Source organism: Cinclus cinclus, chromosome 1 (assembly GCF_963662255.1).
Source record: "Cinclus cinclus chromosome 1, bCinCin1.1, whole genome shotgun sequence".
NCBI classification, from domain to species: Eukaryota; Metazoa; Chordata; class Aves; order Passeriformes; family Cinclidae; genus Cinclus; species Cinclus cinclus.
In genome coordinates, this window is record NC_085046.1 from 141,722,468 (window position 1) to 141,741,934 (window position 19,467).

The window sequence follows — 19,467 nt, forward strand, 5'->3', positions numbered from 1 at the left end:
ATGCAAAGAAATTATGTTCCAGCCTTTTCCCTACAGAAGGCTTCTATCTGAAGTTTTTTCTGCAACTGAGCATGCACCCCACTGGTCCTGCTGTGCCTTTTTCCCACATGAATATCCCATGAGTGTCTGTAGCTGAGGAAGATGATGGCAGTCATGCACAAATATTTTAGCCAGCTTTAGATGTGATTAGTGTATTCATCCCCAAAACCAGGAAAACAACCAGGTGGCAGGTACAGGAGTCAAACTCAGCCTGCTATAGAAAACTATAAATTGCACAAGGCTGAAATCATCCTCTCTTACCAGTGAGTTGTATCTGACTTGCACTGGCAGGAATGCATTGTACATGAAGTAAAATAAATCATTAGGGAAAACTTAAAGAGTAGAAGCTGACTGTGAATTTCAATCAAGGTAAAGATTTCTGTATGACATTCTCAATTCCAAAACTGTTTCTAGATAACTAAGCAATTACATGGACTTGTTATTATGAATTTTATCTCCGTTACATCCCTCTGGGGCAAGCAGTATTCAGTTTCCTCTCCCAGATGGCAAATAACTATAGTAGATACATCATAAGTGACCTGAGAACAGGAACATAAATATCTGGGGGTCTAGGCTTCCTGCAGATCCTTGTGCTGTCCTTCCCTCTACTTGCTCCAGCAGTCAGTGCTGCAGCCCGAGCTGTCCCTATCCAAACATCACAGATGTGTTTGCAGACTCAGCTGCGCAGTGACACTGCTGGGGTGACACAGGGGGTGACAGGCAGTTCACTCTCTGCCACACTGAGAAGCTGCAGCCTCTGGTGCAACACGGTGAGCTCTGCAGCGTGAAGAGCTGGCTGCATGCAGAGAGGTAGCTCTGTCTGTCAGCTCCTTCTCAGCCTGCCCAGATAAACACAGCCAATTACTCAAAAAAGGAAAAATTGCATCGAAGTTCTGCCAGTGATTTGGCTTTCCTGTGTTTTTCACCCCCTAATTTCAAAAAATAAAGGCTTAGAGGTGACCCAGGCCTGATTAAATCCCAGGAGTATACAGTGTCTGATTTCAAAATTTGGTGACTGCTAATTAATTTATGTCATCAAACAATTATTTTCTACCTCATTAGCCCATGAAATGTGAAGATTGTGTCAGCACTTTTGCTGGCAGTCTCGTACTCATTAGTTTGTAACCTTGTCCAAAAAAAGACAAAGAGAGAGAGAGAGAGGGAGAGAAGAACACTATTCAACAACTTGAAGCAACAGGTGCTGCAAACTGAAATTATTTTCACATTTCCCTTGGTGCTAGATGACTGAACCATCACGAATTGGAAATATCTCTCACTCATGATTTGATGACTAATATATCATGAGTGAGATGATGATTGATATGAGAGGAGGAGTGGGGAAGTGAAGCGAAGGACAAGGGGAGGGCTGTTCTGTACACACATTCCACAACCAAGTGTCATCATGTACTCAACCCGAAGGACTCACACAAGGTATTTGGGTCAGGTGACTGGGTTTTCACTTCTCACATTTTATGACAAGGACCTGAAACAGCTCTGCATGGGAAATTGCAGGACACCACAGTTCAGCTAGTAAGTAGAAGTGGAAAGGGAGGTAAACTTGAGCTACCCAGCCCAACAAGGCCCTGCCAACATTCATGTACATCCAAGGAAGTTTCCCACATTTTACTGTGTATAAAAATAGCAGATGGTCATGGTGATCAGTTAAATGTTCCTGAGTAGTCATCCTTTGTCCTTGACTGTTTGCTGGCTTTCAGTATGTTAGTTCTTCACCTGATTTATTTTTTAATGTTTCCTTGCCCAGACATTTTTTAGTCAATCTCTGTTAAGATTGATGTTCTTTGCCATTTTAATTTTGAACAGCATTGTTCAGCAGTAACACTGGCCTTTTAGTCAGTTCAGTGCAGAATTCTGCATGGAAAATTGTTTCATTACAAAACATCATTTTTAAAAAAAATCTGCAAGGGACATCTGTTTGTCAAGAAAATTGAAACATTTGGACAGGGCACAATTTTTCCTCTTCCTGCTCAGTTTAAGATCAATTCTTTGAGGCTGACTTCCTATTGTCCCATTTAGGATAATCATTCTTGATGAATTGAATCTTTTCACTTTCTAGGACCCTTCAGTCATGGAAAAAAAAAGCCTACCAAAAAAACCAAAACTGAAGTACAATGTGCACAAACTGCATTTCTTATTGATCATCTCAGATCAAATGATACTTCTGTGATTTGAGTTTTTCTGGTCTTAGCCACCACTGACCTGCTCTGGTGCTGGGGACATTCTTGCTTCAAGCAGAAGGTTGGACAGGTGACTTCTAGAATCGCCTCCAAGAAAGCTTTTATCGTTATGTAAATGTCTAAGTGATGCTGAAGTGATATTGCACCATAATTAATTCCATTACCTGATTTCTTGTATCCTGGTTTGGCCAAAAAATATTTATGTGTTAGAATTAACAGAGAATTTCTGAACTCTTATGAGAATTACTCAGGTTTTAAACAGGAATTTGACTTGCTTTTAACTTCCATTTTATAGTCATGCCTAATGGCTAAGAATTCCAGGAAAAATAGCAATTTGAGGGGAAAGAAGGTCATGAGTTCAAGGTAGGCAGTGATGCCCTGGGAAAATGGTCTTTGCCTGGACCTGGGCAATCCTGACAGATTTACCATACTTTACTTATAGCCTGTGCTCCTCAAATATAAAGGAAGGAGAATAGCCAAATAACATAATTAAATTCCTAAAGTCAGTGGCATGAACATTCCTCACTGTGCCATTAAAAGACACTGGAACATTTTGAGTCAAGTGAAATTTATTCCAAACACTCATTGAAGACAAAATACTACAGAAGACATAACATTGAAGAAGAGTTTCCAGTGCATAAGGCTGTTATTAAAGCTCAGGGCATTCTGGTCATGTCTGATCTGAGAGAGAAAAGGATCATTTTCCCTTAAGACTTTTTTGTGACTTTTCCATTCTATAAAGGTTCTCCCAGTTTTTTGTCCTAACATCAGAGCCAAATAAACAGGAGTTTTGAAGCCTGATAAGTGACAGACTTACAGAATTGGCAGTGTAAAAAGTAATTCAGAAGCTGAAATACCAGGTTTTCTTCATTACCTGCACAGGAAAATTCCCTGGTTTAGTAGCTTAAAATCTAAAGCGATGTGAAACTCAGCAGTTTCGGTTCACAGAATGTAATGAAAACATTCTTTTGATTTGCATAGGGTCACATTTATATAGCTTCTTTAGTTTCATATTCAAAGAAGTAAGATTCTGGTATGAAAATCAGGGTAAAATACCATGTCCAATTAACCCAATGGTATCTTTGAAACTTGTTGTTTGGTTGGTTGAAATTTGCTGAAACTGGTAAATTCACATTGGTGAATTTCCCTGCAAGTCTTTTAATATTAATGCTGAAATGTCAAATGATCCACCTCACAGAGAAGTACTATAGATTTTAACTATAGTTAAATAAATAGTTAAAACAAGAAATAAAACAGTCCCTGGTAAAAATTACATAAAATCTAAGGGACTGCAATAGAGAATTATGACACATCTCTACATTTTATGAGTTTTCTCATTAAGCTCCCTAGTAGAGATAAACTTCTCAGTTAAATTCTATGGTAGGACTCTAAAGAAAATCTATATTTTTTTCTCACACCAGTGGTTTCATGTTCATGGCAAAATTAAGACACATTCTAAGTAGTGTATTAGCATATATTCTACAGACCAATATCTGAATTTAGACTTAACCAAAAAAATCCCACCCTACTTAAAACCCCTGAATAACTGAAATTTTTACTCAGCTATACAACGTTCATATTTGTCTTCTCCAAAGAAATTAATGAAAATCATATTTTTATAAAAGACATACTTCTTTCAAAGTATATATTCCTGGATTTGTTTGAAAGCAGCTCTGCCTCCATGCAATTTCTGGTCATCTTAGGTAGATGTAAATATCCAACAACATATCACAAAACCATTTGAAGGAACAAAATTCACGTTGAGGGTGACAGCATGCCTAAGCACTATCACACCTAAGAATGTTTCTAGTGGCATGATAAAAACACCTGAAAATAAGGAGTTAATAAATCAATCTCTCTTTGGCCATAATACCACGTCACTTCTCTGATAAAGTAGGTGTTTACTTGTGGAAAGCCAGTTCATTTTCTTGAGTGGTGCTATGCTTTTTGGAATTTGTGGATGCAATATTGAAAGCCCACGGGTTGTTTTTTTATTTTTCTGTTTCTTCCATAAATATTTATTTCCAGTAAGTAGACAGAATTTCCCAGTTTCCACAAATAATCACAGCAACAGTCACAGCATCAGTAACACTCATGAGTCTTGGCAGGGACTGACGTTTTCAGCACTGGAAAATCAGCCAGTATTACAGGGAGATGCCCTTGTTTTAAATTATGAAAAACAAGAGAGCTAATGAGATTGCTCCCCTCTCCAGTACTCATTTAGCAAAAACAGTGGTAAAATATAAAAGAAGTTCTGTTTTCTACCAACAGGTTTTGAACCCACTCAGTTCACCTTCCTGTATATATTTTCTACTGCTTTTTCTGAACTTTGTGCTTCCTGAACCACAGATATACCTACACACTGTTTCCTGTCATTAAGCTATGAGTATAAGCTTTAACATAATTTGAGTGTTCAGACCTCCAGTGGCCTCTCTCTTGAACCAGGTTTATCATTATTATCACTATTTTTATCACTATTATTTTTCAGATACTGCTGAATTTTACCAGAGTCCACTAGCATGAGGCCCAAACACCTAAGGTGAATCAGCCTGAAGAAATTATGCTGTTTATAGCTACTTTCACTTCCGACACTCAAGTGAATGCATGTGATGTGGTTTGGGGTGAGGAGCTAAGTAGGCAGCATGACGTTCTTGTCGGAGGATATTATTTAAAGTTTATTCCTTTGACCAATTTTCCCCTTTCAGCCGTGAATTTACCAAGGTGCTCCAACCCATTAGTTGTTTCTAGGCTGGTTCCATGCTAAAGAAAGGTGAATTACACAACTGCCCCAAACAAACTGGGGTTGGAAATGGAAAATATTTCTTTCTGTGTCTTTCTACAGCACACGTCATGGGATTTATTATTCCAGGTTGCTCTTTGGCAGATTGCAGTACAAAAGCAACCACCCCTTACTCTAATTACGAGGTCACCACCCACCTGATGCTTAGTGATAAGCATCGCCCAAGAAGTAGGAGGTCACACCACGACTTCCTTTTCCCTTTCTCCTTTCTCCATCATTTGTTTGTAGGACATGTTTGGTCATGGTAATGTGGGATGGTGCATCTCTGGACCCTACCCTTGGGTCTTGCTGTGACACAGTTACACCACATGCCATGCACACTGCTGGGAAGGTGGTATTTTCACCTAAGTTTCAACAAATTTGTCAGTGTGCAGTAGATGTCAGTACTGAGACACATCCCTTTTTAAGTAAGAAATAACCCTTGTCCTGAAACTAAACTCTATTCATCTTCCCAGTTCTAACCTGAAGCTTAGCTGGGGACATGGGAATTGTGGTGGTCTGCTGCACAGGCTAAACCCCAGCTTTGATGAGGCTAGAGAAAGGACTCTCTGGTGACCATTGTCTGCCTGTATAGAGCAATTTGTAGTTACGATAGCACGTGCCCAAAGTGATTCTTAGCAAGAAGAAACTGAAGACTGGAAAATAACCACACTAAAGAAAGAGAGCTCAATAAAACACTGAAATCTGGGGGGGAAACCCACAAAAATTCCAGCATGTTTCCTTCTTTAGACTCCTTCAATATACAAAGCACAAAGACATTGGAAGCTGAAAGTTTGATGAGGTTGAAGCCAGACCAAAAACCATTACTTACAAAGACAGGGAAGGTCAGACCCAGTTCACATATGGGGTTGTGGATATATACTAGAAAATAAGCTGGGAAATGCTAGGTGACATTCTAGTGTACTTCTATCTATTATGCTTCTTTCAGAAGAACTGCAATGTCATTAAAGTATGAAATACTAAAATTAAATCCTTCAGCATACTTTCCTGAGCAAAAGGAAAAATTAAATGCTGGTTACCATCTACATAAGTGATCTTTGTAAAGGATCAGGTAGAATATAAATATAGATTTTTAACTTTTTATTTAATGTTGGGGAAGGACAGGTGAGCCGATATTTTTCAAGAAAAGGCTGAATGTCTTTTAACATTTAATGTTGTTCAATACATTTGGAAAGTTGCATAAATAGGTCCCATGAAGCACAGAAATTCTTTGCATTTTGCACATGAAAACTGCAGTACCAGACATGAACAGGGATGCATGTCACTCTGCTGTGGCCTTTGTGTCCTAAAGCTTGCTGGAATCCTGGGATGGAGGATGTTCTTGGAACTGCATAGCTGGATATGTTATATAGATACAGCTATAGATACAGTTGATGTTAATGCAATTCAACATATATCCTAATCTTTCAAAAGTTATGTATTAGCAGTCACTGCAGCCATGCTTCCACCAGAAAGTTTTGGGATACTTGTTCTGCTGACAGTGAAGGGGAAATACATTTTTATATATTATTTACTTATTTCTTCCCATCTACTTGTGTAGACAGTAACTTTATTAGCAGAATGGATTGCTCCACACAAGGACCAGAACAGAGAAAGATTTCAACCCATTCAAATAGGTATGCTTTTATAAGTTTTCCTGCTCTGCAGGAAACTTTGGGAACTTAAAATATTTTCATACATAGGCAAAATAGTAAATTATTCCCCAGCATTTCAGTGTGAGAACATCTCCCTGCGATGTGAAAATTCTAGGTACACGGTCTTACTTTACCTAGTTCAGAGCAGGAGCTTTCACTCTCATCCATTACAGATTAGAGCTCTAACTATTTAATAATTTCTCTAGAGCAACAGATGTTACTTTTTGAAGGTGGGAAAGCTGAAAAGATGCCTGAGGAAGATGCATTTCAGAAAAGTTTCATGATTTGAGTGTGCATCCAAGTCAGAAAAAAATCAGGGTTACATTCTATTTTGAAGCAGATTAAGCAGGAATTTTGATTGGGCTAGGGGCACATGCTGCTTCCCAATCAAAGTCACACAAGTTTCAGCTGCAATGAATCATCACATTCCTCAGGGGAAAACAAACAAACAAAACAAACAAACAAAGCAAAAAAAAAACAACCAAACTCCTCCCCCTCAACAAATCCTCCACCACTTCCTTGGAAGGTTTCCAGTCAATTCTAGTATGTGACTGGTTCACACAGTCTGCTGAATACTGTGGGTGTATTTCCATTGACCTCAAAAAGACTTTTCATAAGGCTCATTTAAATCAAATATGGTTATTGTATGAGAACTAAGGATTACATAGGGGGAAGAGATATAGAGGGAGAAAATTGTTGATTCTTAAAATGAGAGGGAGCAAGAAATGTGATAAGTCACTCAGACCCCATTTGAGTCAAGAAACATGCATTGGGTGTGGAGAAATTAGAGACCACTGGACTCTAAAGTACACTACTCTAGAATTTCCAAAGATACTGGAGGAAGACATTCTGAAATTGGTTTGACTCATCACATTGCAGAGCTTGTAAAACAGAGAAGAGCAGATGAGTGAAATGAACGGTTTCTTTGCCTCAAAACTATCCCATACTGAAGGTATGAGTGACTCATAGCATAAAAGACATGAGGGTTTAATGTGTAACAAGAAAGCAGGAAGGGGTACAAAGCTGACCTTTCACACACATTGGGAATGACAGCGGAAAGCTCAATGCACTTCATTCCTTAAAATACATAGCAAGATAAATACTCAGGACTGACTCTCCTAACAAAAGAATTTCCTTTTTGCTCACAGTAGTCAAGGGCATTACTGAGGAATCTCTCCAATCTTATCCTTCATATTTGTGGTCAAAGAAGGTTTTGCCATGGTAGTGGTAGAGGAGGGAGTTACTGGATCATCTTTACAGCTATCGAGTCTATGAGAATGCAGAGAGCCTGACCACTGGGGCTTCCAAACCAGGTAGAAAAACTTGTTTATCCAATCAAACAAAAAAATCAATACGAGTAATGGGTCAACCATAAAAGGTCTGAGGCATTGATCTTGAAGAAAGACTGGGAATGGAGACAGGCTGAAAGCTTGGGAACACCTCAAAGTTAGCTTGCAAGGTGTTGTTATTGCCAAAAACACTGATTCATTGAATGCAAAATTCTTTGAGAAAGCATTTCCAGAAATATTTGCATTGTTTCCCTATCAGTTCATGCCTGCTTCATGCCAGTTCTCAGGCTTCAAGCTTTCCAGCTTTGCAAAGCAGGTGATCACTAAGTTCCATTCTTTACTAAAAATGTTTTCACCCAGAGGAGAAGCTGTAAGGCTCAAGAGCCATTCAAGCTTTTACAGATAACTAAGAAAGAGTGACATTTTTCAAAGTACTCACAAGTCAGGTACTTACAATCCCTTTACAAATTAATACAAAATCTTGTATTATTAAAAATTGACTGGGTGCAGCCAACTGAAGAACTGCTGAACTGACATTTATTTAAATCACTGCGTGATATAAGAAATCTTCCTTGTCTTTGGTTGTGCTTATACCACAAACATTGATCATAAAAAAGTGAAAAATACATTTTGTTTAATAACAAGGATGAAACCCTATGAAAAGTTAATCAAGGATTCTAATTCCTGCTTCAGCCTGTTACTAATGCCCCAGGAGTCTAAATCTTAGAAGATTATGCATCAAGGAGTTTCTGGGGAGAACTAAAGAGAAAACAAAACTAGGAGTGTACTAATCCCATGTTACTGATGCAGGGAAACAGAAGCAGCAGAGTTTGTGCAGCATCAATTCACTTAAAAAGCTTGTGGTGGGATACTATACCCATTTCCTGAGTCAGAGACTCATGTCTCAACCACAAGACTATCATTCTTCTCTGTAGATACTTTCCCTTAATTCCTGAGGGCTGGCAATGTTTAGTGGACAGAATTACATTTTTGTTGTTCTTTTTCAGATGCCTCTATGAAGCAAGATAACCACGTTAGAGGAAGGGTCATATTTCCTGATGAAATCAACAGTAGAATGTCTGGAATTTGGTTGATACTGTAGCACACACTTAATGCTACCAAGCAAATCTTTTTGACCAATGTATAGAGAACTAATTTCTCCCATTCACCTTGACTTCACACTCTGTACCTTTAGAGAAAGCAGTGTTTTCTTATAGAGGCACATTCATATCCTAGAAGAAAAACATAAGAAAAATTATGTATATGAATTTGGGATTATTATTCCTACAGGCTTAATATCATTAGTCCTTGTGAGGAAAAGATCCGAATGAAGAGGCTGCTATTACATTTTAATGTGGAGGAGTTCTATTGAGAATGGCTGGAAACAACTTCAGCCTTATGGAGCACTGACTTCTGTTGAGAGAGACAGGTGTTGGCTCTCTGTCTCTTCCAGAAAAAGTAAGGATGGTGAAAAAGAGCATATGTCTAGTAGAAGGAAGGGTGATAAACTTGTGTCTTCTCCCCGCCTCCCAAAATGTGTAGTGTCTATGAAACACTAAAAGTAATACTTATATAGCCAAACATAGCTACCGCAGCCTCAATGGGATTGCAAACAGATCAATTAGAAGAAACAGACTGCAGCTCCAGCATGAATAGAGGCAAGGGGTGGTACTGTGTGTCTCCAAGGACTGGAATTTCCCTAGGTGTCATCTAGTCAACAGAACCAGTGAGCTTCACCCTGGCAGAGGGACAGAGCTGCAGAGCAATCTGAGCTGTCCTTGGGGGCTGCCCATCTCCTCTACTGGTGATCAAAGGCACATACATTGACCATGCAAAACTAAATGTTTCCATTGTCCAATTTTTTTTTTTGTGAACAACCTCATCAAAACATAAAACTAATTTGAAAGAAGGAGAGGTGTCTTAGAATTGTTGTGATGGAATAACAGCCACAGTATTATGGCCTGTATAAATAACACCTTAATCTTCAGGCAGGAGGCAGGGGATTTTAAACTCTGACAAACATCTGAACACAAAGCCCATCCTATGAAGTCACAGACACAGGGCTTGCACACAGAGCCAGTTCCCTTTGAATAAATTTTGGAAACCCAGGTTAATTTACATTGAATTTGCCACTTTGCAAGCAGCCAACATAAGGAAAGCAAAGCAGCCTGAACCTGTGCTTGTTCAGTTGTGAACTCTTGAAAGGCCCTAACCAGAAACCAATAACTTGGTGTATGTAGGGAAATAAGTCCCCCGAGTTCTCTGTGTTTTGTACTCATTTTGTGAAATGGAAGTCTTGTTCCATAGCCACCTTCATTGAGAATGCCTGTTCCCTCTGCTCCACAGGCTCACACAAATGCCCACACCTGTAAAATAGATTTTGAATGCCAAAAACTCATTTGCTGGATGTGTTCCAGCAAAAGAACTAAACCCTTCTGAAGAAAAAGCCCACGGTTTTGCTCTTTCCCACACTCCATTCCTGATTTCTGGGTTAGGCAGGAGGTAGGTAACTTTGACCTATACTTGTATTGCTGCCAGTTTTTTTGACACATTTATTCATGTTTGCACTGTCTTTGTTTCAGTGATGTGTTGGGAAATATGAGCAAGCAGAAAGCCAGCTATGCACCAACAGGAAGGCTTAGGGTGCTCTGATTTTTTGGCACGATGTGATGCATTGTGAGTTGGGTTTTCAGTATCTGGCAGTTAAATCCTTGGAATTGGCATCTGTTTGCTGGAGACCAGACCGCTGAATAATCTGACTTAGAGTATAGCTGGGACCAAACTGTGATTTCATCCCTTGTACACACGTGCTCGGTGCAGTGGGCATTCAGGACTTGCTTGAGTGCATGTCGTGTACTCAGGGGCAGCACCACACTCTGCCCTTAGTACATGGTGCAGAGCTAAGACAGGGAGCTCCATGCAGGAAAGTGTGTCACATGGACATTAGAAATTACTCAGGGGCAGCAAGGACTTAATTGTACCTTCACCTTGCTCCACAAACACACACTATAGCTTCTGTAACCTGAGCACTGAGAGCTAAGCACTCTATGTTGGAGATGATCAAAGTTTAAAAAAAATCAAAATAATAAAGCTGAGGAAAAACCTGAGACCTCTTGTCTGTTTGCCAATCACATGTATTAATGATAGTACCCCAAAGCTGTAACACTGTTGTTTTCTGACCATGCATCTTCAGCTTTGCTCCTGTATGCTCAGTTCACCTCCCCTGTGACCCTGTTGCCTTGGGCTCAGCCCTGTCCTTTGTCACAGACTGAAAGGCTGTGAGGAAGGAAAAGTTTGTGACCCCATTTCCTACATGGAGAAGAATATATTTAAGGGCATTTACCAGCCTAACAAATCAGCAGACAGCTGTGAAAATTTCACAGTGTGTTTCTCTGCATGATTAGAAGCCAAGATGTCAGTTCCTCATTGATATCAGGGACTAGTAGGATTTCCTTACTCTGCAGGACCCCTGTGGGTAGCTCAGAGATTGTGGTAACAGGGCATCCTAGATGACAGATTGACCTACTGCCTCTGGTGGGGAGAGCACAGGACAGCTCTGAGCCATAGGGTTTGTTTCTCAGCTGATTTACTGCTTTCTTATTAATGCAGTTCTGCTGAGGTCCATGCTATGAGTCAACCAACCAGCCGTGAAACAGAGCTCAGTTCCATAGGCTTTTACCAGCTACCTTTCCACTGAGTCAGGGATAAGAGGCACTGTACTCTGGAAGGTGCAGTAGTTTCAAGGTATTCCTTTTTCTTCTTGTGTCATGGAAGCATTTCTGCATGGACTCAGGGTTGTTGATTATCATGGTTTCTGAAAAGAAGGGCTCCTCTGGTCAAAATCTGTCAGTACTTTCCAGCTGAGGAGTCAAGTACCAGCTGCAAGACTCCCAAAGAGAGCTTATCTTGTCAGATACCAAATTCTGGACTATGGCATCCTCTGTGCAACCCAAAAGCTTTATGCAAGCTGCAGTTCCTGCCCAGTAGAGTGTAGAAGCACATGTGCTGTTCAGGACCTAATGAACTCAAGCACAGCAGCTCACCAGCTCTGGGTGACTGCACACACCCTTCAGCATGCTCTGTGAAATTAAAGTCCTACTTATCAAACCTGAATTCCTTTTATGACAAAGGAACCCACCCAGCTGATCAAGGGAAGCCAGCTGATGTTATCTTCATGGATTTCAGTAGAGCTTTCCATACTGTCTCTCACAGGATCCTCTGGACAATATATCCAGCACACAAGTGGTTAAACAAACACATCCTGAGATGGTGAGCTACTGGATCATGGGTTGTGGTGAATGGGGTGACATCAGACTGGGGACCTGTCACTGTTGGGGTTCCACAGGGCTCCATCCTTGGTCCTGTGCTCTTTAATACCTTCATTAACGACCTGGACATGGGACTGGAAGGGATGCTGAGCAAGTTCACAGATGATGCAAAATTGGGAGGAGCTGTTGACTCCCTCAAGGGCAGGGAGGCCCTGCAGAGACACCTCACAAATCAGAGGACTGGGCAATCACCAACCATGTGAGGTTCAACAAGGGAAAGTTCTGGATTCTGCACCTGGAATGGGGCAATCCTGAATCTACAGAGCGGCTGGGGAACGGGAGGATGGAAAACAGAGCCTGGGGGTCCTGATCTGTGGAAAGTTGAACATGAGCCAGCAGTGCCCTGGCAGCCAGGAGGGCCAGCCCTGTCCTGGGGGACATCAGAGACAGCATCACCAGCCAGGCAAGGGAGGGATTGTCCTGCTCTGCTCTGGGCTGGGCTGCCTCACCTGCAGTCCTGTGTGCAGTTTTGGGTGACACAATGTAAGAAAGACATTAAGCTGTCAGAGAGTGTCCAAAGGAGGACAACAAAGATGGTGAAGGACCTTGAGGAGAAATTGTATGAGGAGCAGCTGAGGTCACTTGTTCTGTTAAACCTGGAGAAGAGGTGACTGAGGGGAAACCTTATTGAAAGATACAACTTCTCTTCTCTCTGGTGACCACTGACAGGACCCAAAGGCATGGCCTGAAGTTCTGTCAGAGAAGATTTAGGTTAGAAAATGGTTCTTCCTCCAGAGGGTGGTTGGATGCTGGAACAGGTTCCCCAGGGAAGTGGTCACAGCACCAAGCCTGACAGAGTTCAAGCAATGTTTGAACAAAGCACTCAGGCACATGGAGAGACTCTTGGGGATTGTCCTGTGCAAGGCTAGGATTTGGACTCAGTGATCCTTGTTGGTCTGTTCTAACTCAGCACATTCTGTAATTCTGTGATTCTCTTCTGGACTGAAGAGTGTTTATGCTGCAGACTCATTGCACCAAAAATGATACCTAGTGCAACCAACTACAGGATTTTGTCTTTTAAGTCTGTTTCACCCTTTCAAATGCATGTTGCAACATGGTCACCATTAGTAGAGCTTAAGTCATCAGATCCTAGCTGAGAATGCTCAGTGCAGGCTCTGTTTTTTGGGGAAGTTTTGCAACCTTATTTAACATGGAGAACCTCTGTCAGTTCCTGCAGGGACTCCTGATGATCTCTGCTTGTCCCTGTGTAACTTTGTTAGCCTGGTTTCTTTTCGATTATCTGTAGTCCATAACAAGCAGCACCTCTGAAAGAATTGACTGTGAGCCTCACAGTCAAGTGGCAGCAATCTGGAACCAAAGAGGAGATATTTTTATTCAAAGCCCACAGAAACAGAGATCATAATGGAAAAAAAGTCCATCACCACAAGTTAAAGGTAATGGAAAGGATGTTAAATACAAGGATTCAAGCAACACGGGGTTGAAATTTCTACCTGTTTCTTTCTTACTAGATAGGAAAATTGTTAGTTCATCTACTAGAAATGTTAAGATAAAATAAATCTCCTTAGTTAAACATTATTAAAAGGCTGTTGAAAAACACTAGTGGATATAATAAAGATTTTATTAATAGTTAATAAAAGACAGATATAAAGCAAAACCTTACAGCCATTACCCCTTCTCCGCTGCAGTCTGGCATTCTTTAATGTTGTCACACAACCACCCTAGGAGGAAGAAAAGAAAGGTTATTCCATATTTTATTCATTCACAGAAGGAGAAGTGACTTCCATTCAAATAGAGAGGAGGAAGCTGTATACTACAGATCTTTCTCTTCTCTCTCTCAAAGCCATCTTCCTCTGTTTTGCCAGACTTGATAATCATCAGACCTTTTCCTAAATTCAATTCATCTCACAAGCCTGGCAGGCAACTAACATGGGAAAAGTGTGAATATTTTTCTGTGTGAATTGAATTGGCTCAACCAAACGTCAGCTGAGCACCAAAGCATGTAAAGAGGAGGAAAGCCCCAGGTGCAGAAAGGAGAATTAGGGAAAGGAGGAATGGGTTTGCCTTTTTTCTGGACAGCAGTTGATAACTTTATTCAGAGATCCTATCAGAGGAGGGAACTAAATCTGGCCTGTGCCCTCAACACAGACCTCATATTAATTATGGCCAGGGCTTAACCCTTCATGCTCTGAGAAGGACGTCTTATGGTCTGAACTCACAGGCTGTGAGCTGGAAGATTCATAAGCACTATTCCTTGTTCTGTATAGGGATACATGTGTATGAGAGAATATCCTACACAGCCCTGATCAAAAGGGAAGCATGTATTTCCAAGGAAAACAGGGAAATTCAGTCAAACACTAAATGTTATTCAGCAGGTACTTACTGTAAATGGCCATTTTATGCACTGGAAAGAGAGAGAAAGAAATCTCTTTTAAAAGCTCAGCTCCTTCATTAAGGTGTTAGCTGTTATTCTAAGGATGCAATTACCTGTAACAGAGGAGATGCGTAACTGTATTTTCTTTATGGAGCATCATTCCCTCAAGATATACTGTTTTGTGACTTTCAAAACAAGTTTTGCTGGCACAAGTGACATGGTGGCAGACAAGCAACCAGCACCCAGGCTCATAATCTGACTTTTCCAAAATAGCCAACATATTATGCAATGACACACAAAGAAAATCATGCAGAAAACTGAATATATCCCAAACAAAGTCATCAAAAGCAAAGTGGAAAGTGAAGTTCATGATCCCACTGTTTAACATAGTAAAACCTGGAAAAAAAAAATATTTAAGTACCCTTAAAATGCTATAAAGCAGAAAAAGACCCCAAAGACACAACCAAGAATTTTTAATCCAAATCACCTTTAAAAACCCCAAACAATGGAATGCAATTTTCCTGCTCGAAACTGCACAGTTAAGGGGTTGTTTTTGTTTTCCTCACTTGACCAGGTTTGTGCCAAAGAGCACCTTTTTGTAGTGTTTTTTTATCGTGCCTGTAGCATAACAGCCCTTGGTAACAGCAGCACATGCACCATGTTATTGCAGCCTGTCAATTAAGCCACAATGGCTTTAAAAGAGAAACTTGCTTTCTTTCTTCTCTACTTTCTGTTATGTTTCCCCTCAGTTCCTGCATCAAATCAAATATATTGAACCTTCATAATTGCTGGTCTCCCATCCATTTTTATTTCCCTTTCCTGTTCTGAAGTGCTGGACACAGTTGTCCCAAAGCACTTTCCTCACTGTGCGATTGGAGAGGTCCTTGGTTGTAGTATATCAGAGTTCAGAGGCTGGAGAAGAAAAAGGAGTGACAAGATGATACAAAGTTCAAGACCCTTCTGCATTTCTTGGGTCAAAGTACTTCCCCAGATTATACCTGTGCTAGCCAGAGCTGGACATGGCAGCCAGAGTCCTTCTCCATAAATCCAGGCATTGCAAGACCACACACTGTGGAGCTATAGATGAGTATTTGCCAGCTGTAGGCAAACTAGGGCATTTCTTGACTTTCCAGGGATTCATCTAATTTACTGAAACAAAACTTTGCCTTCTTGCTGTCTGCAAACTCTCTCAAAAGCAGTGTAGCCATTGTCTGGCTCTCAAATCTTTTGGAGCCAGTCCCACATCCATAGTCTTACTAGAGTCCACTTTACTGCTGTGTAACAGCTACTTGCTTGGATGAAAAGAAGCTGTACTTTCTCCCACTGGGAGAAGCCTAGGCAGTATATTCCATTAAGTTCTATTCATTTTCATCTTGACCTGAATCATGGGGATTGAAGTCTCATCTCTCATGGAGTCCTGTTAACCAGGAGCAACTTCAGTAAGGCCAGTGGGGTATCATTACACAGCCAGGTGCTTTTCCTTCTAGCACAGTACAGCAGTGAAAGTGCTTGAAGGCAACAGGGGACTACCTTACAAGGAGGCAATAGTCATAGATAGATGGATTTTAAAACCTTTCCTTTTGCACCTAGGAAGTTGTGCAAAGTGGTAATAATGAGGTGTAATATTGCACTGAACTTATCTGGCTATTTATTTGTTAAATAAAAGATGAGCAGGCAACATTCTGTGGCCAAGCAGCACAGTGGCCACAGCTGAACTATACAGAATTTTGCCCTGTGTGTCCCTCAAATGTAAATGTCATTTTGGATGCCGGGTTTTCTCCAGTTCTGTGAACTAATGTAACATTTTCATAATGTGAAACAAAAAATGTGTGTCAACTTCTTTCAGTGCAACATCAGGGTTTGCAGGTGCAAAGTCTACCCTGTACAGGTCCATACAAGGGGCCAAATCCAGGCCAGTCTTGTCTGCGCTGCCTATTGGAAGATCTGGAGCATATGCTATCCCCCAGACATCGCTGGAGCTAGTGCAGTTTGGCACATTTCCAGATCATGCTACACACCATGTGAGCATTCAAACACTGTTTGACTGGCCTGTGCTGTCCCTTCCCTAGCCATTTTTACTCACTGATACCCTGGGTCCACATGATTTTGCAGAAGAAATGAACCAACAATGGAGCACAACTTGACCATCTACTTACTGACTGAAGGACAGTTTGTGAAAACCTCTGAAACTCATAGAGGAAAGAAGTTCTCTGAGGAGAAAATGATGTGACTGTACCTTGTTCACCACTCTAACAAGCTATGACTCAAATACACATGTCAAAGACTGAACTGAGTGAAAAGATGCACTTTTTTTTAGGATTTTTTTTCCTTCTGATAAATAATAGCTCCAGTCCACTGACTGAAGTGCATATAACACTGCTCAAAATTAGAAGCACTTAATGTGCTAATAGAAATGTCCATGCTTTTTGCAATCTGTCTTCTCCTCCTTTGACGAATATAATCTATAAGAGGGTGAAATGTCAGGCCTTGTTATGATTAGACAGGTGGAACATCACTGTGCCTCACTGAAAAGTGACAGCAGACAAATAGGGAAGAGAAACAAAACAAAAGGCAAAATTAGATCACAAACATAACCTAAAATATTCTAAGGCAGGAAACAAAAAAAAATAAAATAAAAATGTGTGAAGGCATTTAATTTGCTTGAAATATATTGATATGTTCCATAGAATCTATTAAAATACTCTGCTTCCTGGTCTCTCTTCCCATCATTCTGAAGGTACTGCAGCCACCCAGTCCAGTGGCTTTGTGATTTAGACAGAAGTAACCTTTATGAGCCCCAGGAGAGCAGCCTCCTGACGCGGGCACTTCACAGGCACGAATGAATCATTTCCCATAGATGAGGGACAAGAAATCAGCTCAGATGGATGGACTGAGAGGGACCAAGGTGATATCAGACTGACAAGCTGAAGTAGCAGTATATCACACATCAAATTGCTTTTGAAAGTTTTGTTGGTGTTACAGCAGAGGTTTTATGCTGCCTTTTCATCCTGGCTGTTGTGTGACATTTTAAAGAGAGGAACTGAAACCTCTGAACCCTTTCTGAGAGCAAAAGGATTTTTTAGCAGAAAGAGTTGTCTGCTACGTGTCGGATCCATCCACCAGCTTCCTGGTCTGGATTCAGCCATCAGTTCACTTGAAGGTCTTAGTCCTGTTTCCAACAATATCTTTAGCAAGTGATTCTTCCTACTTACCAAATATCTCTTTGGTCCAAGGATCCAGATCAATACAGAGCTTTATCAACATTGCAGGACAATAGTGAGGGAGGTCACAAACTTTACAGATATTTTCCACCTTTTTATGGAAAATGTTTAAGGGCTTTTTTTTAATTCTTTTTTAAATTTAATTTATTATTTAGAAAAATAATTACTTTATGTAAAAAATATATTTTCCATATTTGCAGAAAGAGAACTGATTCCATAACCTGATTTTGAAGTCAAGCATCTCTTGGCCTTTCTGTCACATAATGATTCATCCTTTTGGCAGTAAACCACTTAGAACAGGTCCCCAGGGAGCTTACTGAGACTTACTCAGATCTCCTGAGAGGCTCTTGGGAAGATTCCATCTCTTCAGGCATTGCTCAGGATTCTTAGTGCCATCCATTATCATGGGTGAGTGAGAAATATCTCCTTCTTATTCCCTTTTGAACATAGGTATGAGAGAAGGTAAAAGCCAGTGCTTTTCACATACTGTGGGTTTTGTGCCGATTACACAAGGAAATACTCAAAGGCCTTTCATAACCCAAGGTAGACCCTTTCTAAGGCACCATAGCTTAAATTTCCAATCTAATTTCAGAGTGCTCACCAGTGACCCCAAGGGGAACTCCAACTTTGAACATGCCCTTTCTGTCCCTACTTGGCTTTTTATATGCCACATGTATTTCTGTCTTTCACAATATCCTGTGGTTGGCTTGAGCAGAAAGCATTTCTTCCCCAGCAGGTGCTCTAATGTGAGATGTATTTCTATGTTTGAATTTAGCTGTATATCTGACCACTGCAATAACTACTTGGTCCTCTTTCTCATCTTCAGATGAATTCATTCTACTAATTGCAAAAGGGGTCATTTCTGTAATTATACCATTTTACCCTTGTTGCCCACACCACATCTTCACAGTTTAGCAATTAATACAAATTGGAGAGTACAGATGAATCACCCAGAAGTTCAATAGCTGCCTGACTTTCCTCATTTGACTTGCAAGAGAGGGTTGGTTTTTTTTGCTCATACCACACTCCCAGGCCGGCAAAGTGCTCTTCAGCAGAAGCACTGTTCTGTGCAACACTTGGTTTCCCTGTCAAACTGTGAGCAGGGGAGTCTCATTTGTGTGGGCTGTCCCCATGTTCACCTCGGGCTGCACGCTACACCAGAATAGAAAACATGAGTCAGAAAAGTTAAGGGTTAAACTGGTAAAAACAAAAGAGGAGAAAATTCATTCAGAAAATAGTGGTTTCTAATGGATGAGAGGAAGTACGGTACAATTTCTTGTAAAGTCACCATGGTCAACTCATCAGAGGAAGCCCCTCCTATCATGGGCTTGTACAATGCCTCCTGCAGCCTGAACAGCTGCCAAGTCATGACCACGCAGTTAAGGGAGTGAAACAAAGAACATCAAATCAAGGGCACATTTCCATCTTCCTTTCCAGCTAGCTCCCAATCTATTTTTTCCTTCTTCCCCTTGTATTAACTATTTTATAACAACATAAGCCTTCTTAGTAACTTTTGTCTTCCTTTTGTTTTTTGGGGTATTTTTTTTCCTTTTTTTTTTTTTTTTTGGAAGCAAAGCCATGGTTTCCACAAGACTTGCTGAGCCAACCTAATCGCTCACTGATTCAGAA